The following is a 27772-nucleotide window of genomic DNA, read 5'->3' as shown; positions in this document are numbered from 1 at the left end:
CCTCTCCGGGCGCGCCGCTCTCCTCCCTGTAAGGTGGGGCCCGGAGCCCAGCTCGCGACACCCGCAGGCACTTTCTTTCCCGTCCCCAACTCAGCCCCCGCTTTCCCAGGGCCGAAACCGGGGAGCCACCTTCCACCTGCCCCCGGCAGGTGACTTCAGACCGGCCCCACCCTGCCCCCCACGGACAGCCAGAACCCCCCCGGGAGGGGCGGCGCCGGGCCAGCTCCGGCGAGCGACCGGACGCGCTGGGCGGCGACAGTGGCGGCCGACTAGTCACGTGCGGCGCTGGGGGCGGAGCGCGGGCGGCCGGGTGGGTGGAGAAAACAAAGCCCCCAGCTGTCAGCGGAGGAAGGAGGCTTCGGCGCCGGAGCAGGTGAGTCAAGTGCATTTAAAGAGGTCCCGCCCTGGCGCACCCCGACACCCCTGCTCTGGCGCAGTCCTTCCTGGGCCCGAGGCTACTAGCCGCCTCCTCCCGCCGCCCCCGTGCTGCCGCAGCTTGTCTGCTGCGGAACAAGCGAGATCTGCGACCCCCTTCCCTTGCCCCGCAAGAAGTTGTGCAACGCTCGGCCGCACGGCCGTAGGGGGTGCACCCCACCGGGCTCTCCGCAGGCGGCGTCTTTGCTGCTGGGGCCCCCAGCGCTGCGCATCCCCCGGGAAAGGACAGGGAGTCGGAGCTGCCACGCTGGCAGATGCCAAGTGGACTGGCCCAGAGCCAGGGTGGCCAGAGCAGGGAGACTTGGAGCTGGTGGAGAGGACAGGAAGGGGGTCTTGGCAGAAGCAAACCCCGGGCGTACCGCCCCGAGGTGCGAGAGTTGGGCGCTGTCAGGAGCGACTGCGTGCTTGGGGCGGACCTGAAAGAACGGCGGGCGCCCCAGAGCCACCCTCGCGCGCCGGTTCTGCTGCTACTCTGGCGCGCTCTCCCTCGGAGACGCACCCCACGCCCCCACAGCTCTATTCAGGCACCCAGAGTCCGGGACGCGGGATCCCCGCGAGTGAAAAAGGGCACGCGATGTTTTTCTGCCCCCAAGTGACTCTACAGCTGGGACCCCGTGCGCTCAATCCCAGGGCCACTGGGCTGCTCCCTGCTCTGCTTCCGTCTCAGTCTGCCCTTCGGTGGGCTGCGCGAGACCAGAGAGCCCACAAAGGGCCCGCAGGAGGGGTGGGCGCAGAAATACCCTACCCGATACACCTGGCGCGCTGGGCAAGTGGATTGGCCACCCTTGAATCTCTTTTGCCAGGCTGGGTGCCCAGGGCCACTGAGTGCCGCAGGAGGAGTTGGAACCTCGGAGCGGAGGGCGCTGCCGCAGTTTGATCAAGGGAGCCTTTGTCTTAACCCCTAGGCCCTTTCTTGCTAGTCTTCGCTGGGTCAGTAGCGCGTTAAGCAATTCATATTCCGAACATTAGCAGTTTCTTTACGTCAGCGCCAGCTAACACTGAAGTGCTGACCCTGTGGGTCTCCCTCAATTGCTCTTTTCCTCTCTTTCAAAAAAAAAAAAAAAAAGACGGAGCAGGAACTTGGTCCAGACCTGTTAGGCGGTTGATCCCTAACACACTCCAAGTCCGCTCCCTACTGGAAGTACATTCTCCTGAAATCAAGGGTGAAGTGTTTGGAACCTGCGCCGCCCTCCCGGAGACGGAAGAACGTTCTTGATTAGCATAGTATCTGCCCTGGAGCCAGGGTTGGGGCGGCAGTTCTACCCCAGCGAAGGTGAAGCAAGCTGACCTGTCTAGATGGAGGCTGCACGGAGCACCTGCTTCTGATCTAAGGGGACCCAAGGCTCACAGCTTGGGCGAACAGGACGCGGTGGGATGAAACAGGCCAGAAACCAAAAGGTAACCCAAGGGTTAACAACCCCGGAGAAGCTTCGCTTGGACCCTAAATGTGACCTAAGTTTTTGGCAGGCACGAGGGGAATATTCTTTACCTGTGGGCCTGCTGTGGCTTAGTGGTTATGTGTTGGACTGCTAGCCGTAAGTTCAGCAGTTCGAGACCTCCAGCTACTCTTGGGGAGAGTGGCAAGGCTTTCTACTCTCATAAAAAAATTAGTGTCGCGGAAGCCCACAGGCGCAGTTCTAAAGTCGGCATGGAGTCCATGGCGGGGAGTTTGGCTTTGGGTTCTGGGTCTTTAGCCATGTCCACTTGCTTTGCTTGTGCTTTTTCCCAAACGTTCAGCGGTTGTTGGCTCAGTAATGCTGAGCGGATGGGCTTTCCCTACCGTGGGAAGAAGGATGTGCCCCCAAAGCAGTGGTTCCCTCGCTTTGCTGCACCATAGCATCATTTGGGAGGCTGGGGGTGGGGGCGACTCGGGTGAGAATCCCAAGGTCCAGGTAAGCACCCCGTCCCATTTAAAGCAGTATAAGAATGGTATGAAGATCTCCGGGGATGCCACTGTGCCACACAGTTGGGGAACCACTGCTGTAACCAGTGTCGGGCAGCCCATAGCAGTGGGTGTTGCAAGACAAGATGCCAGTTTAACCGCTTGGTTGGGTGAGGGAGAAGACACTGAAACTGAGGTGCCACTGACCAACGCCCTGGGGCCGAGGATTGTCCTCGCCTGGCAGTCTGGTTAGTGGCAACACCTGCCACATCATTTGTTGTCACCCTCCCTGCCTCGGATCTGGTTCTTGTTGAAAAGACCGAAGTTCACTGGCTGCACTTGGTTTCTGCAAGGTTGCTAAGGGAGACGGGTAGAAACTTTCACTGCGGGATGACTCATGAGTAGCAGGCTGGAGGGAAACCCAGCAGAAACCAACTCTGAGCGGGCTGGTGAATTGGCAGGAGGCATTCTGAGGCGGAGCTGGTGAGCAGGAAGTCATTACAGCCTAGGAGCTTGTTGATAGCACACGTTCCTTTGAAAGTGCTTTGGAAGATCCGATCAGGATGCTTGTAGAGCCACATGCTTGTCCAGCGTCCTATTCCACCTGCTTCTTATACTGCTTCTCCTGTTAGGAGAGAGAACTTAAACCAACTAGATGTCTCCCCCCCACCCCCACCACACACACACACACACACACCTTTTGTTAATGAGAAGATTTTTTAAACGGTTGGAAAAGTCAGGGAATGGGTTATTTCAATTGCATGCATAATAACAGTTCAGAAGGAGAGAGGGTGAAATTGCTATATGTACGTTTTGAATGCAAAAATGTCACAAACCACTTGAGTACACATTCAGGGATGGAGTTAAAAATTTCTTTAAATGGAAATGGTTACACTTAACATCTTACATGAAAATATATCAAAGGTTTCTTGCAAAAGATAATCATCAACTATAGCATACCCAATATCTAGCACTCTTCCCCACTCCCCCCACCCCCCAAAAAATACTGTCATGGAGTGGATTCGAATTCATCATGACCCTTAAGAGCAGGAATGGAGAGCCATTTTTCTTCCAAGATCCATTTGATATTTATAACCTTATCAAGGGCCATACTGGTCAAACATGCAATTAACTACCCCCTAACGCGATGGCGAGGAGAGAAATGAGGCTGTCTACTTCTGTGAAGAGGTACAGTCTCCATCTACCCTTTCTTGTGGCGTCGCTCGGAGTCAGAATCGACTCAATGGCAGTGAGTGAGTGAGTGAGTGAGTGAGTGAGTGAGTGAGTGAGTGAGTGAGTGAATGAACGCGGTGACTGGAACTGCTTCTCCTTGGTAAAGTACGGGGTGTGAGGGGGTATTTTGATGGTTTTGTGGGCCTTGTACAGCCCTCATCCCCAACATTCCCAGCCCTGGGCTACAGGGTTGCCAAAGCTGTGCATCTCTCTGGAAGCAGATAGCCTCATCTCTCCCCCAGGATGTTTGTGCTGCTGGTCTTGCAGTGGCTTGCCCCACAGAGCCTCCCAGGTTCCTTTGGAAGGACCCTAAGTAAGGGAACCTGTCTAAAGAAACAAACACAAGTTAAAAACCCTCTGCTAGTGGGTCAAGGCCAACTCATAGTGAACCTGTAGAACAGAGTAGAACTGACCGTAGAGTTCCAAGACTACGCATTTTCACAGGAGCAGACTGTTTCATCTTGCTCTCCTGTGATAGGCTGCTGGGTGGCTAAGGCCCAGCGAACCTCCAGGGCTCTTAAGGTATCTACAAAGCTTATGCAGAAATATTGTAAAGTTAGTTTATGACTATGGTGATTTCATGACTATTTTTATACCTTTCCTTCCTTCATTATTCTGTGCCCAGCCTTCTTTCTACCTGTTGCCTAAATCCTTTCTTCATTCTCTGTTTCCTTAAAAAGGAAACAATAGCACCTGGCACACAGAAAATGTTCACTCTTGTTAGATGTTTCTATCCTCCTACTGAACTCCCTGGCAGCCTCTCTCTTAGCACCTCTTGCACCCTGCTGGGTATCCTGTTATCTCTGAGGAGGTGTATGCCTGCAGTTCCCATGGCAGGAAGCACAGGGCCCTGTCTGCTCTTGCTGCTTGTCTGTACGGAAGATTATGGGAGGGTGGGAGAACACTTGTCAACTCTGCATCTTGAGAACATTCCGTTTTGTAATTTTACAAGACAGTTGTTCTGAATATGTAGAAATCAAAATTCGTTTTACTGAACAAGGGCTGAAAAGTGGTTGTTCGTTTGCTCACTTAGATTTTTTATACCAGCACAGTTGAGCATCTTAAGCATAACTAATAATTGGTTGGTGCTAATAGTAATTGGTATTAGTTTTCATGCTTAACCACATTCTTATGGGTGACACAAGCTAACCCTCTACCTCTTACCACAGGAAAAACACACATGTCCCGTTTGTGTGCTGTGCATGCCTGAATGAATTCATTAAGGTCGGAGAATTGTCTCAGAGGACAAAAGGCAGATGAAGGGCACTTGGTTCTCATTAAAACGGCACAAATACATTTAAACCATTAGGATACTCAAAAGTGGAAGCTGGATGTATTAGTTGATAGATACCATAAGAAATAAATGTCAGTAAGAATTTCCAGTGCCCCAAATTATATAAATAATACATCCAGCTTCCACTTTTCCTGTCTCTTGCATCATCATGCCTGTTTCTGAAGTTTTGATATAATCTTGCCTAGAGCCTTTGGCTAGACAAGACAAATGCCAACGAGTTCCTCTCTTCTTAAAATTGAGAAACTAGTCGCACATATGAAGCTCTCATCAACTGTACTTAATAATCAACCTTTTGACTAGACCAACCCCAAGTAATCTGAGCCATGTGATCTAGGTAACCAAAGTAATATGTTTTCTAAAGAGTTTTAACTCAAGCCATAGAAGCATAAACTCTTTATATTAAGGGCCTGTCAAGGTTAATTCCATCATGCAATAAAACTTAAATGCCCTGCACAACATCTTCACTAAGTAATCCTCCAGTTGATGCCTGAACATCTCTCTGGAAGGATGCTCCACCCGTGAGTGGCAGCACGGACTTACCAGAGGGGGAAAGAATAATTCTACCTCCGATGCAGCTACCTGCCAGTATCAGGAACATTTACCCAGACTTGAATCTGGAGAGATAAAACCTGGTTATGGCGCACCAAATCTGGTCAGCCACAAGCTTTCTGCTCCAAATTTTCAACATTTGAGGAGTATTCAAAATTAAGGCTTGTTAACATAGAATTGTGTTGAATAAAGCTATTGATGAATTTGCTTTGAGCAAACCTAATCATCTACACACTTTAAAAGTGATTGCTCTCTAACTTCCTCCAAAGGCTTTAAGTGTGTATTGAATGAAACCCCTAGACTGTTTCCGGGATTAGCAAAGTGTGACCCATGCCTAATGGCAACAAGCTAGGCTTTTTAAAGTGTTGTTACATATTTTTTAACCAAAAGGATAATTCAGGATACCTGAAAATTACATGAAATTCAAATTTCCATATCCATAAAAACAACTGTATTAGGATACAGCAATGCTTATTCATTTACATACTGTCTTCTTCACTTTTAGAGAGCTCTTACTTCAAGTTCAGCAGTTCAAATCTACCAGCCACTCCATAGGAGAAAGATGAGACTTTCTACTCCCATGAAGAGTTGTAGTCTCCAAAACCTACAGGAGCAGTTCCACCCGGTCCGATAGGGTTGGTGTCTGCTTGATGACCATGAGTTTTGAGTGAGAGGTGGTGTAGTGGGAAATGCATGGGGCTGCTAACTACAAGGTCAGTTGATCAAACCCACCAGCCACTCTGAGGAAGAAAGATGAGGTTTCTGTTCCCATCAAGATTTACAGTCTCTGAAACTCATAGGAGCAGGTATCTATCTGCCCTCAGAGGGAGGTTTTATTTATTTATTTTTTTTTTTGGATGACCATGTTTGCACTAGTCCACCAGACTGTAATATTTACTGAATATTTACAGAAAATGTTTGCAGACTTATGATGTATTCCAACTCAATATGTGTGCCAATTTTAAATGAGAATTTGTCCACTTCAGTTCTTAAGGCCCACGAACATCTTAGTTCTTTCTCAGATTTTTCCCATTCAAAAAAGCACATTTGTTTCCAAACACAAGTAAACATAAATCACTAAAAATAGAGGATAAGTTACTTTCATATTTCCCTTGTATGTATATTTATTCTGCAGATGCAGTATGACTAACTAATATATGAATTTTAGCGACATAGTCAACCATAAAACTTCAAAACCTAAACAAGTCCAAACAGTGCAGTAATGACTTAGATGGATCTTCCTCTCTGTTTTCAGAACTTGACAAAATAGCAAAACTGCATTGAGAGCAATCCTTGTGGGAACACTTGCCTTCACTTATAGCAAGGAGAAACCTCCTCTGTGTTGGTTTGTTTTAATATGAGGGGGCTTCAAAACGTTCATGGCAAAATGGAATGAAAAGAAAATGGAATTTTTCCATGAAAAGTTTAATCCCCTTTGTCTGTCCAGCTCAGGAGAGAGACTGGACTTTTCAGTCTTATGAGCAGTTATCGTCTCAGAACCCACAGGGAGGTCCGTGTGAGTCAGCACTGACTCGATGGCAGTGAGTCTGGTTTTGGGTTTTGTAGATAAAGGCACAATTTGGGAACTTATTTGGATTCTTAAATCTTTCATGAGTACTTACTATACTTGAAACATAAGTGGAAATTTTTTTTTGGAAATAAAACGACTTTTCTAAAATCTAAGTATATGTTTAAGATAAATCACTTACTACTTATAATGGCAAAAGTCATTAAATATTATGCAGATAGTCTTATCCTCACTATTATCCCTGAAGGCTAACAGTAGGTCCTGGACAATTTGGGCTGAACTACCAAACTTCAAACTCGAATTCCCCACCTTCTGCCTAAGCCTGGAAATATTGGCGTTGGTTAAGAGTCCAGGAACGGGCAGTTGAAAGACTAACAACTACACTGATAGGACCGTGTCTTTATTTCCACTGTGATTGCTGCCTATCATAAACCTTACTTTGGTTAAGAGACTTCCTTCTTTTGCAAACGTTTTAATCCTGCACACAGACCAGGAGTTTGCACATGAGTTTTACCTCAATTAACAGGCCATTAACAGCATTACTGACTGTAACTGGCAGAAAACTGGTATCCTCTTCATTTGCATCTTCCAGTGTCAGTGCATCTGCAATTTACAAGCCTACCACAGAGGTTTCTTTGTCACTAAGTCACCAGGGGAACATTGTAAAATTACAGACGTTGAGGTACCTGACAGCAGTACAACCATTTCTTTAAAACCCTTGTAAGTGGGCACAATCCTACTCTGGGGCTATTGATAATAATGGAAAATTGACTGGGCTTCTCCCAAAGTAACTTAACAACAAGTGGTCCTGACGGAGCGATGGGGGAAGAGCAGAGAGGATGACTCCAGAGGACAATGCCTAGCACTGGGCTGACCAGGAACCAGTCCAACTGAAAGGAACTGCTCTTCCTTATAATCTAGACTTTTTAAATCATTTTATTGGGGGCTCATACAATTCTTATCACAATCCGTACATACATCCATTGTGTCAAAAACATATGTACACTTGTTGCCATCATCATTCTCAAAACATTTGTCTTCTGCTTGAGCCCTTAATATTGGCTGCTCATTTTCTCCCTCCCTCCCACCAGAATCTAGATTTTATGTTGGGTTTACTATATTTCACTGGAGTAGAGAGTTCATAATGGTCCAACAGTTAACCCAGGGTAACATATTCAAAAGGCTAAAAGATAAATCTTGGTCAAACTTAAATTGAAAAAACACACATTGCAGGAACAACTTTTAAAATGTCATTGCGGAAAGTAGGAGAAGGGAGAATGAGTATGAAGAGGCAGCTAGGACAGTCCTTTTAGGCTTTGTTTTAAGAGTTGAGACTGCTTCTTAGATGTTATTCATAAAGGTGGGATTAATGAGCTCGATTGGCCCCCTATTGAAATGCTGGTAGAAGTTCCTTCGGCATCTGCTAAGCACAAGCGGAGGGCATGCTTGTACCTACCGGCCACTTTGCTGCTTACTCTGAAAGATAATCTTAACTTTGATGAACTTGCCAATATTAATAAGTTAAGAAGACAACTCTGTTAGGTTTCTAATGCACCACTCTGTCCACTTTCCCTCTGTGCTCCCCAGGCCCCAGAAGTAGACGAGGGAGGCCGCAAGAAGAACCACCACCCTTCTTGGCTGGCCCTCCACCATGATTTTATTTTCTTAAGGTTTGGACACTGAGCACAAATCTCCTCAAAGAAATTTTCAAAAATCAATAGCAGTAGCAACCCAATGCTCTCTGTAGTACTAGCGAATCCAGAGAGCATTTGTCTGTGCATTTAAACTGCGGTGTTTAAACATCACTCACTACCAGTGGGTCCTCAGGAGCCCAGGTGGCAAATTGGGTTATGCTTTGAGCTGCTAACTACAGGGTTAGCTGTTCAAATCGACCACTGTTCCTGAAGGAAAAGATAAGCCTTTCTGCTCCTGTAAAGAGTTGCAGCCTCCGAAACCCAAAGGGGAGGTTCTGCTCTGCCCTATCGGGTCACTGCGAGTCTGAATAGACTCAATGGGAGTGTGATTTATGCACTGGATTGCATCAGTCTGCAAGGTGGGAGGTTCAACCCCACCAGCTGCTCTTGGAGAGACAGCTGAGGCTTTCTGCTCTGGTAAAGCTTTACAGTCTCAGAAATCTAAGGAGCAGTTCCACTCTGTCCTCTAGATCACAATGAGTGGCCATCAAGGAATCTGCTCCTTCCCATCCCAGCATCTGCCCTTTCCACACTGCAAGGTAAATGAGAATTTGTAGAGTGCACTTTTGTCTGGAGTTTCTAAGTAAAATACAAGACTTGCTGTTCCATTTTTATTTCAAATGATCATTAATTTTTTTACTACAAGTGTGCCCCATGTGTTGCGTGCTATAAGAGATAGTCATACTAAGAAAAATTATCTAAACTTCTAATTTAATTTGGCGTTGTTTCATTGAGTTTTTGGCACTTTGTTTTATGTTTCTGTTCAGTCAGGCTACCCTGCCTTTACCCTATAGTAAAGCTCAAAGTAGCGAGTGTTCTGACACCTGTGAAACACCTGTCATTTGAGGCTCTATACCTGGGGTAATATTGAAAGATGCTGCTTCACCTACGGGAGTAAAAAAAAAAAAATCAAGCCACATTTGACACATTTTGCTTAATGAAGAGTTTAAAAGATTAAAACCAGAATTGGAAAATTAGCCGTCTTTATACGTTGTTTGAAGTTGTTTCTTTGTTTTCTCCCCACGGGGCTTATGATAGTTACGGTGCTTCGAGTAAGAGGTGAATTGTTGGGTAAATGGAGCTAACGAGTTCACCAGCTACATCAGCAGTGCGGTGAATCATAGATAGGCTGACGCCAGGTGGTTCCAGTGATCTCTTGTGTCCCTCCAGTGGTGGTCCAAGAACTGAAGCATCAGCAGCTTCTAGAAGTGTCTCAAAAGACAAGGTTTTGCTTCTTTCTCTTACAAAATGCCTTCTATGAGTCGGAGTCACTGCAGTGAATCCGGGGCCTCTACCACCAATCGGTGTGTCTCCTACGGCACATTCTGGGCTCGATAATTCATTGCAGTCGCGCAGGGCTCATCCTCTCCAGGACACAGGATACAATAGCGAACAGGTTGCGATTCAAGGGAGAACGTGCTGAGGATATAGTAGTTCAGGGAGGACAGTTGCCTTTCTAGAATCCCCACAGGCCTCTGGCCCTCGACCTTTTGACCTGGCCTCTTTCCTGGTCAGGACATCTTACAAAGCCCTTTTCAGGCTGTCACCAAGTGACCAAACAGCCTGTCCCTCCGCTGTAAGCTTCAATCCAAAGGCATTCCGCTCCAGCCCCACGGGGCAGCAGACCCAGCTTCCTCCATGAAGTGCCCAGAGCACCCCAGCCTCCTCCCCAAAGCATTCACGGACTGCCCTGGGAAGTCCACCACGCCGCCACCATCTCCTGCTAGGCTTCTGCCTCTGCTGCTGCTGAGCCTTTGCCCTTGCTCTGGTGGCGAAGCTGTCTCTCCTGCATCGAGGAGACGCCGTGTGCAGGGGTCTCGGAGTCCCGAGGACACACGCCACTCCTGGCTCTTCGCTCACGCTGCGGAGGTGGCGGATTTCATACCCAAAAGGATGACACCCAGCGTTAACCCTGTTGACAAGCATTCACAGCTGAATCATAGAAACGCGTCAGTGTCTCCTCCTCCTCACCTTGCCCCCAAGCCGGGAGGAAAATGAAGGCTGTCTGATGGGAAGAACGCAGGCTGGCGGAGTGATAGTGTGTGTTTACTGCGCTCCAAGCATAAATCTCAGGTGTCTTAACGTGCAGGATTGTGCTGGCTCCGCCCCAGGCTGAAGAGTCACTTAGCATCTTTTCTTTAACAAAACAAACAGGTGTCTCATATTCACGTTAAAATTTGAGAAATCCCGAACTAGGGGTTTCCCATCCTCACACGTGGGGCTTTTTAGTTTGACACCCTGTTAAAATCATCCATAACCAACTCATCTCTCTTTAGGGCCAAATATCTTTGAGATTGTGCAACTACATCTTTCTATTTTGTTCATATGAGAACCTCAAGTGACCATTTCTAATACTGCTTCATGATGAGCCTGTAAGACAAACACGTACGATTTTGATAAAGACTTTCGTATGGGCTGACTTGACATCTATGATAAATGTTTTTCTCAGTTGTCTTTGATTAATAATCCGTAAATTAGGTGTCCCACACTTCCTGGCCAGAAAATGTCTTTGGGGCCTGCTCATCTGATGTATGATAACTCACATAGATCAGGCCTGGGTGAGTATTTGTCTCCCTCGGTTCTTCTAAAATTGAACAAAGGGTTTCTGCCCTTTGAGGACCTTCAGCCAATCCCAAACAACTCTTGAGAAATTCTGAGTTGTAAAAGGTTACAGAGGGGATTCTTAGGTATTCGTTCCTTTTGAGCCTATCCCTGCCTCACAGTTTTTGTCTTTTTTTTTTTTTTTAAGTCCTTGAGTGCTAGCTATATCACAGCAAGAAGGCTGGTGTCCGAGGGGCAAGGGCAGGGGGTCTTCGTGGTAATGCTACTTCTGCTGCCCACTGGCTCAGTGACTTTGAAGAAGCTACTTCACATGGCTCACCACCATTCTTCATCAACAAGCATCCCTTAGAGGGAACTGTTTTATCTGTAAAACACAAAGGCAGTGGCGTCAGCGCGTAATCAGGATCAAAGTAGAGACGTCCATGGAGTTCTTCCTGATGGCTGGAGTGTGATTTGCTTGAGATGGGGCTGGCAGGGGACTAAAGATTACAGGAGGTGGTTCGCTGCAACATGCCTAATTTGGGAGGAGGTGATGTTAATTTTAGCAGCTCCATCAACAGCCTGGATAGGGAACAATAGCCCCCTCTCTTCAGAAACAGAATTTTCTCTTCCTCCTCACTGGGCAGTGGTGACATGTTCCTGGCCACCAAAGCATGGATTCCTTACCGGGTGCCACTCAAGGGCTCTGGGAAGTCGAAAGAGACAGGGTTTCATTTCGCTGCTTGCCACTCTTCCACACAGCCCCTCCTGTGCTTTTTCCAAGGAGACGTTTACGGATGGATGATCAAACGGGGCTGCCATTTTCACTATGAACGATTCGTTCTTGAAGTAGCCCTTGGAGCACACGCCGTTGTGAGAAGCAACGGAGGACACAGGCAGCGCCTTCTCCTTTAGTCCCAGGCCTGACGGTGGGAAACACGCTTGGCTGGGGAGTGTTCCTTTCTCTCGGGTCACTTCTGGAAGTCCCCTAGCACAGCTTTATCCCCTCTGCTTAAAAGATCAATAGCTGTCCGACAACACAATACCTCTGGAGGGAGTAGCACCGGTAGGCTGATCAGCCAGCAAGTTTTGTTAAGTGCTTGAGTGACGGATGTGCAGATAGTGGCTCTTCCCCGGAAAATTACAGCATGGGCAAAGACACACGGTGTGGCCCTGGACGACGATATGACAAGTGTTACGATGGCATTGTCATACCACTAGTCCCTTTGCCGTGGATATAGACCACATCCCGCTTATTTATAAAAGTCTCAGCATAGAACTCATTTCCTGTCCTGCCTCTCATCTATGACAAACTTCACCTGCTTCACATTCAGGGCAAACCCTGGGGCCTGGGGCCCCTTTCTTTGTCTGTTTCAGATGTTCGTTTTAAAATTCAAGCCAATCCAAAGTCTAGTTACTTCTATACTGACATTCCTAAACCCACACGGAAACAAGACAACAGCTCAACGGCGGGAGTTTTCAAGACTTGCTTGCAGTTGCCACAGTAGAAAGGGGGGTTTGTGAGGTCTGGGGACTGCCAGGCTGATGGAGGGCGGGCGGTTCAGCCCCAAAGGCTGCTGTTTTGCAGCAGCAGAAGGATGGTTCGGGCTAACGAAGCAAGCTGTGCCCAATAACAAGAACCTTCTGTCCCGTAGGGCTATTGTCTGCCTTCTTTGAAAGGAGCAGGAGGCTACTGGTACTGCTTACCCACAGTCCTGACAATTAGCCACACAGATCACAAGACTGAAAGGAGTGTAATGATATTCAAGAATGGGTGGCCTCCCCTCTTCCCCCCAGCCTTGGAAGCCAGCTGTTGTACCCGCCCATCACCGAGGACCTCAACTCCAGTGGAGTTGTGTAACTGAGTTAGGTTCTTCTTGTGTATTCATCGGACTTGCTTCCCTAAACTGCTTGTCTTGCTATTTGTGATTATGCTATCCCAATCCTTGCTCAGACCTGGGACCTTGGGTGGGGTGTACAAGAGTTATTTGACACCTTCAGAATATACCTTGTTGAGCAAGTTGACGCAGGTGAGCCATGCAAGATGGGTACAACAATCGGTGTGTCCTACACCCTCTAACAGCCAGCCTAATCCATCTGAGTCATATTTCCCAGGGATGTTTGTGACACATCTCAGTGAAAGACATTTGAACAATAAATGTCTTTAGAATTATTCTTGCAATCTGAAAGCCATATGACTGATTTTTTGGTCCCTTTTCAGATGCGACATTTGGGGATTTGTTTTAAAATGTTAAATAATGCTTCGTAACCTTGGGCTGTGGTAATACCTGTTAATTTTGTAAGACTTTGGTGAAGAGGCTTTTTTGGCAGACTCATTTCTCAATAGAAAAGGTTATGCAAATCTCTTTTGCTAATGATCTTGACTGTGACCTCTGGAGATTAGGAAATTAAAATAGCAAGATGAAATTAAGAGAAGACCTAATAATCAAACCAAAAAGGAAGCAGCCACATCTAAAATAGGCAAAAGAAAAGTAACTTGACTCAATGTGCATTGAAACCAAGAATGGTTGTCTCGATCCCCCACACTTAAAATGTTTTGCCTAAACTTCTCTCAAAGCTTTACTAATACAGGCATATCATTATTCACATGGTTAGTATCATATCAGTAGGAAAGTCTATTTGAATTGATTGCTAAGAGACCTGGCTCAGGTGCCAATGTCATTAGAGAACAGTCCAAGATAATTCAGTTCACCTTTGTGTCCCTCTCCTCCCAAGACCATTCCCTATCATCGAGTCAATAAAATAAGGATGTCTGATCTTTACTGATTCTGACCCCATGGAAGACCAGACTCATCTGAAAGGTGGTTCACTCCTCTTTCTTAGAATAAAATAAAATATAGTCAAAAATATCTTGAGAACTATATTTTTTCCCTTTGGGGAAATCCATAAATTACTGCTTTAATTATTTAAACATGAGGAAACGATGTGGATTTGATGGCCCATTAGCGTATTTAATTATTTAGTTAAATTGGGATACGCAGATACAGTAATAAAATTTAGATTCCCATTTAATATACATTCAATGCCATGACAGCTCCTTAGAACAAAAGTGATGTGATAGCTGGCAGAACAGACATATTTCCAGAAGCATCACTTAGAAGGTTTCCAAAACACCTTTTTCCCCTCAGCATGTGGATCATGACACATAACCTTTCGGGTCATCTCTGCATCAGTCTGTCTGGATGTGGAAAAAAAGAAAAACTTCTGTGTGAAAGGATATTGTGACATTACGACCTAAAATCCACGGCCATGGAGTCAATGCCAACACATGTCCAACTCATGTGGACCCTGGGTAGGGTTTCGGAGGCTATAAATCATTACTGGAACAGACAGCCTCCTCTTTCTCCTGAGGAACAGTTGCTGTACTTGAACCACCAGCCTCACTGTTAGTCGTCCAATGCTGCCCTGACATTGCTACCAGGGTCCCATTGAGTGTTATCCAAACTCACTGCCTTGGAGTCGATTCTGAATCATAGCAACCATACAGGACTAAATAGAACTCCCTGTGGGTTTCTGAGGCTGTAAACCTTGACAGGAGCAGAGAGCCCCATCTTTTTCCTGTGAAGTGGCTGGTGGGTTTGAACTGCTGACCTTGCGCCCAACTCTAAACACAGATGACACCAGGGTACCTTATTGAGTGCTACAGATGGCCTGTAGTTAAGGAAAGAAAGCCCTTTAAGAAATATTTTCAAATTTGGCCTGCGAATTTTATCTGGATGCATTTTGAGTAATAGATTGGTTTGTGTCACACTTGTCTTATCCCCATTAGCTTCTGTGTGGCTTCTGCTCTGGAACGCCACTTGACTTCCCAGTTGAGTGGAAGGGAACCTGATTCCCCAGCAGGGAGCTCCGTGATGGACATAGCGCCCTGGCCTGTGTCAGTGGACACCTCGGGAAGGTGGACTTGCAGCAGACCCTCCGAGAGTACGTTGTTTGGCCAGTGCGCTCTACTCAGAGCCTGTGCAAGCATTCCTGCCCATTTCTACAAGTCCCAGCCACCTATCAATATGTGTAATAGATTCTGCTGGGAAAGGTTTCTTTTCTTTTTTAAGGGAATATAAAAAGATTTCCACTCAGAGCACAATCCAAAAGTTGGATAAAGGTTATCCATCTTTTGAGGGAGAAATGGTTCATCGCTTCCCTACAAACTGAAGGTGGGAGGTTTGAAAACGGTGCCACTTTGTAAACTATTTGGAGTGCAGTTCTCCTCGGAGACACACGGGGACGCTGTAAAGTGGAATTGACTCAACAGCCACTGGACTGGACAGCATTGCCCTTCCGAGCCTCAGTGCCACCGTCCGAGTCTTCCTTTCTACCTGATAGCTTACCGTCTCACACCGGTAATTTGGGAGCGAGATCTTTCTTTGGACGGTCAAAGGACTAAGTATTTATCAAGACAGCATCGGTGTAAAGCAGGGCTTGTATCTCCACTGTGACCTGAACTCTCCTCTGAACCCTGGACTCTAGAGGCTTGAACCTGATGCCACTCTTTCAGCTACTTCCCGGCTGCCCAGCGTTCGGTTCCACTAACATTCACTCTGCGGAGTGAAATATCAGCATTTTCCCATCCTAATATTCCTATCAAGGATAACCGATCCAAAGACATACAGTGCACAATGCCAGTGTCGAAAGCAGTTCACAGAACTACAGTGCCCATGGTTTCTCTTCTCTGACAGGTTTCAGAAAGATGGGGGAGACGTCCCATGACACAGTCATTCCTTATGTCCATGAATTTGTTAAAGCCCCTCCAACATGGTTGGCCTCATGTCATTGCCCTCTCTTTGAAGAAACAACTTTACTTTTACTTCTAGCAGTGTGACATGCCTGTTCTGGATTAGAATGGTTGGTCACACTTTAAAAGGGGGCTGGGGGGAACAAAACAAAATTTTAATTCTCTTCATAGGGGAACTAGCAAATCGATAAATGAGGATGCTAAGAAAAGGGAATCAAGTGAGGTTGTTAGGAAAATGATTTTATTGTAGCTATCACTTTAGGTAGTTTCAGGGGGCTTATCTTTTATTTATAGAGAAATTTCACAACCATTGGAGGTTTATAAACATAATTAGCATTCTTTTTTAATTAATCATTTTATTGGGGCCCTTACAAATCTTATAAAAATTCATCATTCAATGGCATTAAGCACACTTGTACATACGTTGCCATCAACATTTCAAAAATAATTTCTTTCTACTTGAGCCCTTGGTATCAGCTCCTTTTTTTCTCCCCTCCCCCAACCTTTCACCCTGGTAAATCCTTGATCAATTTTATATTATTATTGTTATTTTGTGTCTTACACTGTCCATTGTCTCCCTTCACCCACCTTTCTGTTATTTGCCCCCCTAATGGGGGGCTATATATCCAACCTTGTGATGGTTTCCCTCTTTCTCCCCCTACCCCCACCCCTCGCCCCAACCATCCCTGTACCCTCATGATATCACTACTCCCACTACTGTTCTTGAGGGTTTTATCTGTCCTGAATCCCATGTGTTGAGAGCCCTTATCTGTACCAATGTGTGTAGTCTGGTCTAGCTGGATCTATTATTACCATTCTTAATATATACTACCAAAATTCCTTTCTCAGTCAGCTAGAAGTTGTTAAAAGTTCTTTTGCATAGAGAATTGGTCATTTGGTAGTTCCTCTTTCTTGAGGGAAGGAATGCCTTGTGCCAGGGTTATGCCCAAGATTCAGTGTAGCTTCGCCTTCTTTCCTTGCCAGTTCATCTCATTCGGTTTTTGTTTCCTCGGAGGATGCTAGCTCTGTGCTTCCTGGCAACCATGCCTCTGGTCTCCTGTGTGTGCCAGACTCAGCGGGCCCTCAGCTTCCCTCTGCTGCCCCTTGGGAAGGCAGAGGCAGGGCTTTTGGAAGGCCAGTATTGAGTAGAATAGACTCTTCATGCATAACAATACATATAAGATCTTGTTAACTGGAGATTCTGATTCCGTGTACCTGGGACCATTAGGCGCCGGGGCACTGGTTCTGCTCATAGCGACCCTATGCCCAACACAACAAAACACTGCCGGGCCCTGCACCAGCTCACAAGTGTTATATCTGACCCCATTGTGGCAGCCACTGTGTCAGTCCATCCTCTGAAGGGCCTGCCTCCTTTGTGTTGCACTCTCTACTGTACCAAGCACCATGTCCTTCTCCAGAGACTGGTCTTTCTTGATACCATGCCCAAAGTACATGAGGTGCAGTGTCACCATCCTCACCTTGAAGGAGCATCCTGGCTGTACTTCTTCCAAGACAGATGGTCGGTGTTGGTCTTCTGTGGGTTCTTCTGGCAGTCCACGGTACTTTCCAGATTCCTCTCCAGCTCTGTCATTCAAATGTGTGGCCAATGCAAATTCTCAGCAGAATGAGCCAGCGCAAAGCCCTGGGAGGAATTGTCTGTGACTTTCTCTTAATACTAACAAGCTGCTTTATTCCTAGAGAGCTAATGATCTCACACGGTCAAGGAGATACAACTGAAATGATTCAATGTCTCAAAGTAGTTGTAACAGTTTGGAATTAAGCATAGATCTGGGTCTGAAGACAGAAAGATGGGTTCATTAGTAAACGCCTGGGAGGGAGAACCCTTCCCAGGCCCCAGCTGTGTGCTGGGAACTGTGGGGAGCAGCTGGGGAGGCGGCTGTAATTCTGTCCCTTTGTGAGAAGCATGCTTTAACCCTCTGTTGCTCAGCTGGATGCAGAAGCACTGAAGACAGAGGGAACTCTGGTCCTTTGGAGCGCATGACTCAGGGGAAACCCTGCCTGGCCTCCTCCTCATTCTGTGTCTGGGGTCTCATGGCCCGGCTAGGAAACTGGCCTTTGGGAAGGAATGACAGGCCCCTCCGGCTCCCGAGCTAGGACCAAGCTTCTGCTGCTGTGTCCTGCACAGGGGATGCTAGAATTCTGGGTGTTTTTCCAAGAAATAGGATTTGAATTTCAAAGGATGGGAGAAAATGCACTTAAAAAAAAACCCAAAACACCTAACTGTAACTTTGATTTTTATTCCATATTTAAAAATTCAATGAATGTACTCCAATTTCATTTTTCCCCCTGCAAAGGGAAACTTATTTCCATGGGTAACATTCTCTTTCAGTTACTGGTAACATGTTGCTGTTAGCTGCCGGTAGGTAAGCCCCCCACTCATGGTGACCCCGGGTGTTACAGAGTAGAATTGTTCTGTAGGATTTTATTAGCTCTGATCTGTGTGCAAAATGTGCTGTTAGAGAAACAGGGGTGTGCTTTGTTAAAGAGTTTGACAAGATCAACAAAGAGGTATGATCTTTTCAATGAAAACAAAGTGAACAAACAAGCCCTAGCACAGTGGTTCTCAACCTTCCTCATGCTGCGACCCTTTCATACAGGTCCTCATGTGGTGGTGACCCCCCAACCATGACATTATTGTCATGGTTACTTCATTACTGTCATTTTGCTACTGTTATGATTCGTATGCTCCTGTGAAAGGGTCATTGGATTCCCAAAGGGGTCGAGACCCACAGGTTAAGAACCACTGTCCTAGTTCTGTGGGTTGAGCATGAGGTTGTTAATGGCAAGAGCTGGGATCAAACCCACCAACCATATCACAGGAGAAAGCTGAAACTTGGAATCATAGGGTTGCTGTGGGTTGGAATGGGCTGGATGGCAGTGGGTTTGGATTTGGTTGGTTTGAACATGCAAGTCCCAAGAGAGCAGCTTCTCATTGAGTGATAGACGGTTCTGAGAAGGAGGAAAGAGAGAAAGTCAACTTGTTCTTTCAAACCTGAAGGAAGACTATTGTGGTAGTTACATAATCTTGTGTCAAGTTTAGGATATTAAAAGTGAAGCGGTGGAGTCTAGGCTGTCAATCAGGTCACAGCCTGATGATGCCTCCTGGTGGGCACAACCTTCGCATGAGGATTCTTGGAACTTCCTCTCTTTCTCCTTGAAGACAGGCCAGACACTCTCTCTGCTTCACTTTCTGACTGTTGAGACACACTCAGAGAGCCGGAGGAGGAACATCACGCCAGGAACATCTGAGGTGCTTCCACTGCCACTGGATCCACAAGACATTTTACTCTCCAGCCTGTGGTCTTCCTGTATTGGCATCATTGCATGTTCTGCATGAGTCTAAAGAGGAATTTATGGACTAGTATCAGACATATGGCTAATAATGGACTAATGGACTTAATCTGGACTGGGCTGGGATGTTTTCTCAATATACAATTGCTCTTCCGTATAACATTCTCTCTCTTACACACATATGCATGCCTGGATCTGTTTCTCTGGTCTACCCACACTAACACAGCTATAAGATCCTCTCTGTGAGTTGATGACTAGGCTGTATCCTGATGGATAGTCTGACCCAGTTTGGAGTCAGAGAACATCTGCCTTGTCATCCACCAGAAACCCACAAAGGATGAAATTCTATTCCTGGGCAAATAAGAAGGGGGAATTCTGGGTGGAATGGGGGTGGGAGATGGAATGTCCTAGATAGCATGAACTCAAGGAAATGCAAAGTCAGTTCAAAGATGCTGAGTTATCAAACTGCTATTTGCAACTCACTTCCTATGGCGAGAGTATGTGTATTTTATCAGTACTCTGAGTTTTACTGAAGGATTGAGAAGACATGGAAGAAAGGGAATAGCAGTAAAAAAAAAAATCCAAGAAGGCAGGAATTGACATCAGGAAACTGTCGGAGATTTCTCTTATTCACACTGCCCTTGGGTTGAGTTCAACTCATAGCAATCCCTGTGCGATTCTCAGACTGTTACTCTTTTCAGGATTAGAAGGACTCATGTTTCCCCCTACAGAGCAGTGGGTGGCTTACACTGCTGACCTTCCTGTTAGCTGCCCGGCTCGTAGCTCTAGGAATGGTCAAATCTTGAGCTAGAGGCTTTGTTCCTGAGACTCTGTAACACACCACACATTCAAGAGTCCAATTTGCCTAGGAGGTCTTTATTTTCTCCTAAAAGAATTTAAAACAACAGAAGCACCTTACGCAATCTTTGTTTCCATCCAATTTCCTGGGTCTCTTAATTAGGCTTCTTACCCACTTTTCCTCCGGTGGCAACAACTTGCAAATCTACTGTGCACGATCAACGAAGATATTAAAAGTATAGTCAAGATAATGGGCCATTTCCATCGCCATAAGGATCCCACCCATTGTCTTCACCGCCATGCCACCCTCGTTCCTGCCTTAACTCCTGGCAGCCACTCCTGTCTCTGCATGTCCATTGTTCCAAGGATGTGATATAAATGACTCACACACTTTATAACCTAGAGGATAGCTTTCCCACTCCTCCTCCTCCTCTTGGGATTCATCTAGATAGTTCCTGGAAAAAGCATTGACCCCAAGTCATTGCTACAAAGTATTTCAAGGGGCTATAGATTGAATTGTGTCCCCCCCGCCCCCCAAATTGTGCCCCCTCCATTTTTGGTGATCCGATATTGTTCATGTTGTAGATCCTCACGTCTGTGATGTTAATTGATTGATAGGATGCAGGACCAAAAAGAAAGAGAAAGATCATCCATGAGATGACTCGGTGGTTATGGCAACGGGCTCCAACAGGACAAGCATCGTGAGGATGACCCAGGACGTGGTACTGTTTCACTCTTGTCCTTGGGGTTGCTGTGAGTCGGCTGACTCAGTAGCAGCTAACAACAGCAACAACATAAGACAGGATTCGTGATGGTTATATTCGTGTGGTTATGTTAATGAGCATGCTGGGTAGATTTTATGTCAACTTGATGGCACCTGTGAGGTGGTACGGGTGACATCCAACCTGTCAGTCAAGTGGTGGACAGGTGATACCTGGGGCCTTTGTATAAGAGAGACTGTAAGAACTTCTTTCTCTTGTGCCCTTCACCTCCCTCCTTGTTTGGATTCTATGTGTGTCTTCAGGGTTGCCCATGGAGACCTCCAGCCCTGGGAGCCAGCAGTACCCTGCCATGTTCCCATCAATCTTGTTTTAAAATAACCGTTTAAGACCCCGGACACTATTCTTTCTGATAACCGGACACCAACTGGTTTTTTCACCACACTTTGTTGTAGCACCCATATCTCTAGTGATCTCTTCATGAGTCCACATATCTAGTAGAGCTAATTGGTTTTCAATGGGGGCTAGAATTAAGTGTGAGCCCCAGATCCACTCCATATATCTATGGTTTCTATATGTCTCTGGTTCACTGTAGAAACATTATTATTTTATGATTGAGGACATTATATATCATCGCCCAGGGACATAAGGTAATTCTGTTGATATTGTCATTAAAAGTCAGAACCATGCCTACCAGACTAGACTCTGTTATAGGAATGCAAGAAGAGAGCTGGAAGCACAGGGAATCCAGGGCAGATAATATCTTCAGGACCAGGGGTGTGAGGGGCAATACTGGGAGCGTAGAGGGTGAGTGGGTTGGAAAGAGGGAACCGATTACAAGGATCTACATGTGACCTCCTCCCTGGGGAACGGACAACAGAAAAGGGGGTGAAGGGAGATGCCGGACAGGGCAAGATATGACAAAATAATAATTTATAAATTACCAAGGGCTCAAGGGAGGGGAGCAGGGAGGGAGGGGGAAAAGAGGACTTGATGCAGAGGGCTTAAGTGGAGAGCAAATGCTTTGAAAAATGATGAGGGCAAAGAATGTACAGATGTGCTTTATACAATTGATGTATGTATGGATTGTGATAAGAGTTGTAGGAGCCCTAATAAAATGCTTTTTTTTAAAAAAAAGAAAGGAAGCAAGAAGAACATTAAAATAGTAAATAGATGGTACTCCTGGTACACCATTCACTGGGCACCTTCAAAGAAAGAGATTCAAACCAAAGTCCAATGACCTCCAATTCTATGACCTTGGGACAGCGGTCATCGGCTTCTGCTCACACTAGGGCAATTCAGCCTTACACCTGAGGGAGTATTTTGGTCCTTAATCTGCTACAAGTGGGTTTGAGAAAAAGCCCAGTTCACTGAGTCAGGTTTCCACATCAAATCCTTCTGGTGTGGCCTATGAAGTATGCTGTGTGCCTTGAAAGGACCGACTCTAAAGTGCAAGAGTCTATAGCATACAGCCATCTTGACTTGAATTTCCACTAAGATTCGCTTATCCTTCTGGTAAGAGTGTGTGTTGATTTGGAGTGCCCTTAGTACAGTGTTATATGGCAGCAACTGAATTCCCTTCTCCCTCTCCCCTCACCTTGAGAACCTGACCCCAGCGGGGTAAAGGTCTCCTCTGTCGAAGTGGTTTTTAAAATGTACATAGAGAAGGGCTGATGCATTTTGGTTCATGGGCACTAGGCAGGCTCTCTACCTCATTGCTTGGGAGTCTAGAAGATTACATGATCTAAGTACGAAAGCCTGCCTTCATTTTGTTATTTATCCTTTTAGCAGTGAACTCATACAACATTTGCCCTTTTCTGATGGACTAATTTTACTCCCCATCCTGGTTTCCAGGTCCCTCCATGTCGTGAGGTGTTTCACAGTATCATTGCTGTTTTTCACGCATGCATAAGATTCCATTGAGGGTCCATAGCCAAGTTTCTGTATCCATTCTTCTACGGATGGGCACTTGGGCTCTTTCCAGCTTCTTGGTATTGTGAACTCTGCTGCAATGAACATGGGGGAGCATGTAACTGTCTGCGTTCTGTCATGTACTTCTTTAGGGTGTATGCCTAGCAAAGTTGTGAAATTCCTAGTCCCGGTTGTTTTAGGTCGTACTAGGTTGCTTTCCACGGCGACGATAATATTTACAAGCCCACCAACAGTGTAGATGAGTCCCAGTCTCTCTGTACCATCTCTAGCATTTGCTGGTCTCTGTTTGTTTATTATTTTAATTGGGCTATCATTGTGGGCATAAGGTGGTATCAAGTCATTGCTTTAATTTCCATGTCCCAGGTGTCTAATGATGGGGAGCACTTCCTCTTGTATTTGTTAGCAATTCGAGTGCCATCCTTTTTGAATTGTCTGTCTTCTTTGCCCATCCTTTAATTGCATTATTTGTTGTTGTTTTTCTTATTGCGATATTGCAGAATTCTGTAGCTTTAAGTCATTGCAGTCCCTTGACTTGTTATTACTAGAGGTTTTTTCCCCAATCCTTGAGCTCTTGTTTTAATCTTTTGAGGAAGTCGTGTGTGTGTGTGTGTGTGTGTGTGTGTGTGTGTGTGTGTGATCTCTTAAAAAATTTTTTGCCTTTTTTATTAAATATTTTTATTGGTGGCTTGTACAGCTCTTACAGATCCATACATGCATCCATTGTGTCAAGCACATTTGTACATTTGTTGCCATCATCATTCTCAAAGCATTTTCTTTCTACTTGTGCCCTTGGTTTCACCTTGCATAAGTCCCAGCTATCTATTGTGTGTTCTGCTCTGTGTGCTCCGTCAGTATATTTGGTAGTCTGTGTGTGTATGTCCTGCTTTAGGGCCCTTCGATTTGTGTGGCACCTTCTCGATTTTAAATCTTATTGATGCATGTAGGAACATTGCTGATTTTGTTTCTCCAGAGCACCCAGGCAAATGCAACGAGGTTCTTTGCAATTCACAGGATTGAGTTGTATTTTTAGTATCTCTTTTGGATATTGAAGAGATTAACCAAGCAAACAGAGATTGGAAGAACCTAATTATCTCCACAGTGCTGGGCAACGATGAAACATACAACTTTCCTCTAGTTCCTAAATGCTTCCTCCCCCGGCCCACCCACTATCATGATCCAAATTTTACCTTATTAATCTGGCTAGACCAGAGGATGTACACTAGTATAGACAGGAACTGGAAACACAGGGAATCCAGGGCAGATGATTCCTTCAGGACCAGTGGTGTGAGTGGCGATACTGGGAGGGTAGAGGGAAGTGGGTTGGAAAGAGGGAACTGATTACAAGGATCTACATGTGAGCTCCTCCCTGGGGATGGACAACAGAAAAGTGGGTAAAGGGAGATGTCGGATAGTATAAGATGTGACAAAATAATAATTTATAAATTATCAAGAGTTCATGAGGGATTGGAGAGTTTGGGGAGAATCAGGAGCTAAGTGGAGAGCAAATGGTTTGAAAATGATGAGGGCAATGAATGTACAAATGTGCTTTACACAATTGATGTGTGTAAAGATTGTGATTAGAGTTGTATGATCCCCCAATAAAATTATTTTTAATTAAAAAAAAAACTAGTGCTGGGACTCCTCTTACACGGGGTCCCTATGCTGAGAACCTACTAGACACAGAGGCAGGTCAAGACAAACATGTAGATCTTCAAGGAACACCAAACCCACAGGACTGAAAGGAGACTAGGTCCTTGCTCAGAGTCAGCAGAGAAAAGGCTTCCCCTAGAACTAGTGTCATGAATGCAGACTAAACTGTGGGAGAATAAGTTTCTATACGTAAAAACCTTCTGCTTCTGGCATTTCTGTTGGAGCAGCACTAGGTCGTCTGAAATACAGTGTGATGTCTGCTTCTGCAGCCCCCCTGGGTTATTCCAGGACCCCCAGGGGGAGGTAGTACCACCCACTTTGGGAAACATTCTTTAAGTAAAGAAGAAAAAAAAGTTTGATTTTATTATTTTCTCCTCTTTTTTATCTTGTTTGAAACACCCTTTATCTTTCCCCCAAGAGACTTTCATAAACAAAATAAGTAAAGAATATGATTACAGGCAAAAAAATAAAGAGGAAGCTATTAAGCACATTTTCTTATGATAATAAAATATAAGGTTCTTTCTTCTGGGAGTATCACTTTTTAATTTTTAAGCAATAACCTCATTCTGCCACATGAAAAGTCTATAGAAAGAGTGCCTTTTCAGACTTTAACTACGGAAAGAGCCAGAAGTCCCCAAGATGGCTAATGTCGCAGCTCTTTGTAAAGGTCTGTTTGGTGTGTGTTCCATTTCCCCATAACGCCTGCACCACACAGCTCCACAGGCCTTCAACTGAAACGTTGGTTTCAGGGCTAGAGGAATTTCAAACCCAGTGAGACACAATTCATATTCTTGATAACAAAAGAATAGTATCCTCTATGTAGAATATCTCTCTCTCTCTCTCTCTCTCTCTCTCTCTCTCTCTCTCTCTCTCTCTCTCTCTCTCTCTCTCTCTCTCTCTTTCTCCCTCCCTTCCACCCTCCTTCCCTCCCTCCCTCCCTTTCCTCCTCCCCCTCCCCCTTCAGCCTCCTTCCTGTCTTCCTCTTTCTCTCTTTTCCAGCCTGGCAGTAACTCGCTCCCTCACTGATCAGTTATCTCCTGAACTTTTACTCCATGTCAGGCCCTAGACCTAGAATGGGAATGTAAAGTCCTCTAGGAATTCCAGTCTATACCAGAGGGTTGGCTTCAGAGGTGGAGCAAGAGGGCTGATAGTCAAGTCTGACAGATTCCTTGAAAACCTGTCATCGTGTAGCGACTTGATCAAGGATAAATTATTCCCCCACTGTAAGCCTTGGTTTCTTCATTTGTGAAGAGATTATTTTGAGAATTGAATTAGGTTAAATATGTCAAATGACTAGCATATAGGATGTTCTATAAACAATTTCCTTCTTCTCCAAAGCGTTCCCTTATAGCTGCTGGAGTATCAGCGACAGAAAAGGCCAAATGCACACAGTCAGGCGTGAATTTTCTAAGGGAAAATTATTTGGTTAATAGAGAAACTAGTAACCTTCTGCCTAGTTTCCTAGCTCAGTGGCCAATAGTTTGCGTCCTAAGTACTAGTTAAATAAAGAAGGCAAATGAACATTGTATTTGGATTCCAATAACAATTCTTGATGATCGGGGGTCGGGGAGCTGGGATTGTTGTGGTTAGGTGCTGATGGAGCACGTCCCATGCACAGTGCCGTCGAGTCAATTCTGACTGATAGTGACCCTACAGGGCAGGGTATCGCTGCCCCTGGGCGTTCTGAAACTGTAACGCTTATGGAAGTAGAAAGCCTCATCTTTTTTCCTGAGGAGCCACTGGTGGCCTGAACTGCTGACGTTACAGAGAGCAGCCCAACATATCACCTTATAACTGGGATGTTATCTGGGGCTGGCAGGCGTGGAGCACAGTTTTACCGCGTATGTACAGCAGACTGCTTCTAAGTGCCTGCAAGTCTGCTTACCTGGGTCATTTTGTAAACAATCAGATATGTACAATTGTTTTCAATAGAATACAAGGCTTTATTTGCTGCCACTCCTTAGGAGGCAGTAAGTGTTCCAATTCTATCAGTCCCAGTAAAAAAGGACATGAGAGATTGTAAAGTGTTTTCAGAAAATCCACGCGTGTGGAGAAAGGCTTGGAAGCTACAACTCAAAATGCACTGCAGAACCGATCTCCCAATCACCGGTCCCAATGTCCCACCTTGGCGAGCCCTGAGGCACGGGAAATCCAACCCCAATGGACAGCAGGTGATGCCACCCGACTATCTCCGAGGCCTGATCCTTGCAGTCTTTGCTACAGAAAGCCCCAGATAACCCAGGTCGCCCCGCCTCCTGTTCCCAGAACTTTCTGCTGGCCAGCTCCAATCCACAGGCTACCATTTGGAATGGATTGTGCTGTTTCTCTGTCTTTGTAAGAAGTCTCAGAGTTACAGGAGCGTCCTGGCCACGGTGAAGCCACAGACCAGTTTGGGGCCGATGCTGTACTGGTGGAGGACAGGATGGCCCTGTCCCACCTGTAACTCTCAACGCAGATATGTACAATTTTGACGTGGTTAACAGTGAGCTTTGATGGCTAATGGACCTCAGTTGGCTCTGAAGAAGTAAACAACTTGGTGCTAATGAGGTTATGTTTCGTTCCTTTATATCACGATGTTTCCTGAGGTGGGCGAGAAGACGATATGGGCACACGTGTGTGTCAGGTCCTTTTTAGCTGTATTGGGTTGAACCTCCAGGAGCCTCCCCAGTCACTCTTCACCCCGAACACTAGAAGCTCAAGTCTGGGGCTCCACTGGATTTCTCAGAATCTGGATGTAGCTCCAGGAATTGGTGGAACACCAACTGAAATATTTCAACAAGGTGATGCAGCTCTGGAAGAACTTACTCATCTACGCCAAGAAATCTGGAAGACTTGGCCAACCGACTGGGAGAGATTCATATTTGTGTCCCTTCTGAAGAAAGGGGGCCCAAACAATATCATGGATATCACATGTAGGTAAAATTTTTCTGGAGATCATTTTAAAACAGTTGCAGCAACTCACAGACATGAAGCTGGATTCAGAACAGGAAGTGGTATAAGGAATAGCATGGCTGACATCAGATGAGCCTTGGCTGTAAGTAGAGAATTCCAAAAAACTATTTCCTTGTATTTTACTGACTAGGCAAAGGCATCCAGTTGTACGGATGATAACAAACTATGACTAACATTGTGGAGAATGGGAATTTCAGAACATTTCAATGTGCGCCTGCAGAACTTGTACACAGAACAAGGAATTACTGTGTGCTTCAAATCAGAGTTGTGTCCTTTCACCGTACTTACTCAATCTGTGTGCCAGGCAAATAATCAGGGAAGCCGGATTATATGAAGAAAGCTCGTCCACATCTATGATATGGAGATGACACAAAACTGCTTGCAGAAAGCTGAGGCCTTGAAGTACTTCCTGGAAATCAAAGACTACAGCCCTCAGGATGGATTACAGCTAAATAAAATAAAATAACATCTTGACAACCGTACCAATAGACAACAATACG

General features: G+C 45.7%; 1 protein-coding gene across 1 annotated transcript in view; it reads left to right on the top strand.

The window, feature by feature from the left end:
• The first annotated feature begins 315 nt into the window (after window positions 1–315).
• MAPRE2 (microtubule associated protein RP/EB family member 2) overlaps window positions 316–27772 on the top strand; it is a 180815-nt gene continuing 153358 nt past the window's right edge. The window contains exon 1 of the mRNA XM_075532555.1: window positions 316–373. The gene's annotated coding sequence lies outside the window, so the exon portion shown is untranslated. The remainder of the gene's footprint in view (window positions 374–27772) is intronic.

Source organism: Tenrec ecaudatus, chromosome 15 (genome assembly GCF_050624435.1).
Source record: "Tenrec ecaudatus isolate mTenEca1 chromosome 15, mTenEca1.hap1, whole genome shotgun sequence".
Classification (NCBI taxonomy): Eukaryota; Metazoa; Chordata; class Mammalia; order Afrosoricida; family Tenrecidae; genus Tenrec; species Tenrec ecaudatus.
The sequence above is the reverse complement of the archived record's forward strand: the minus strand, read 5'-3'. Positions and strand labels throughout refer to the sequence as shown.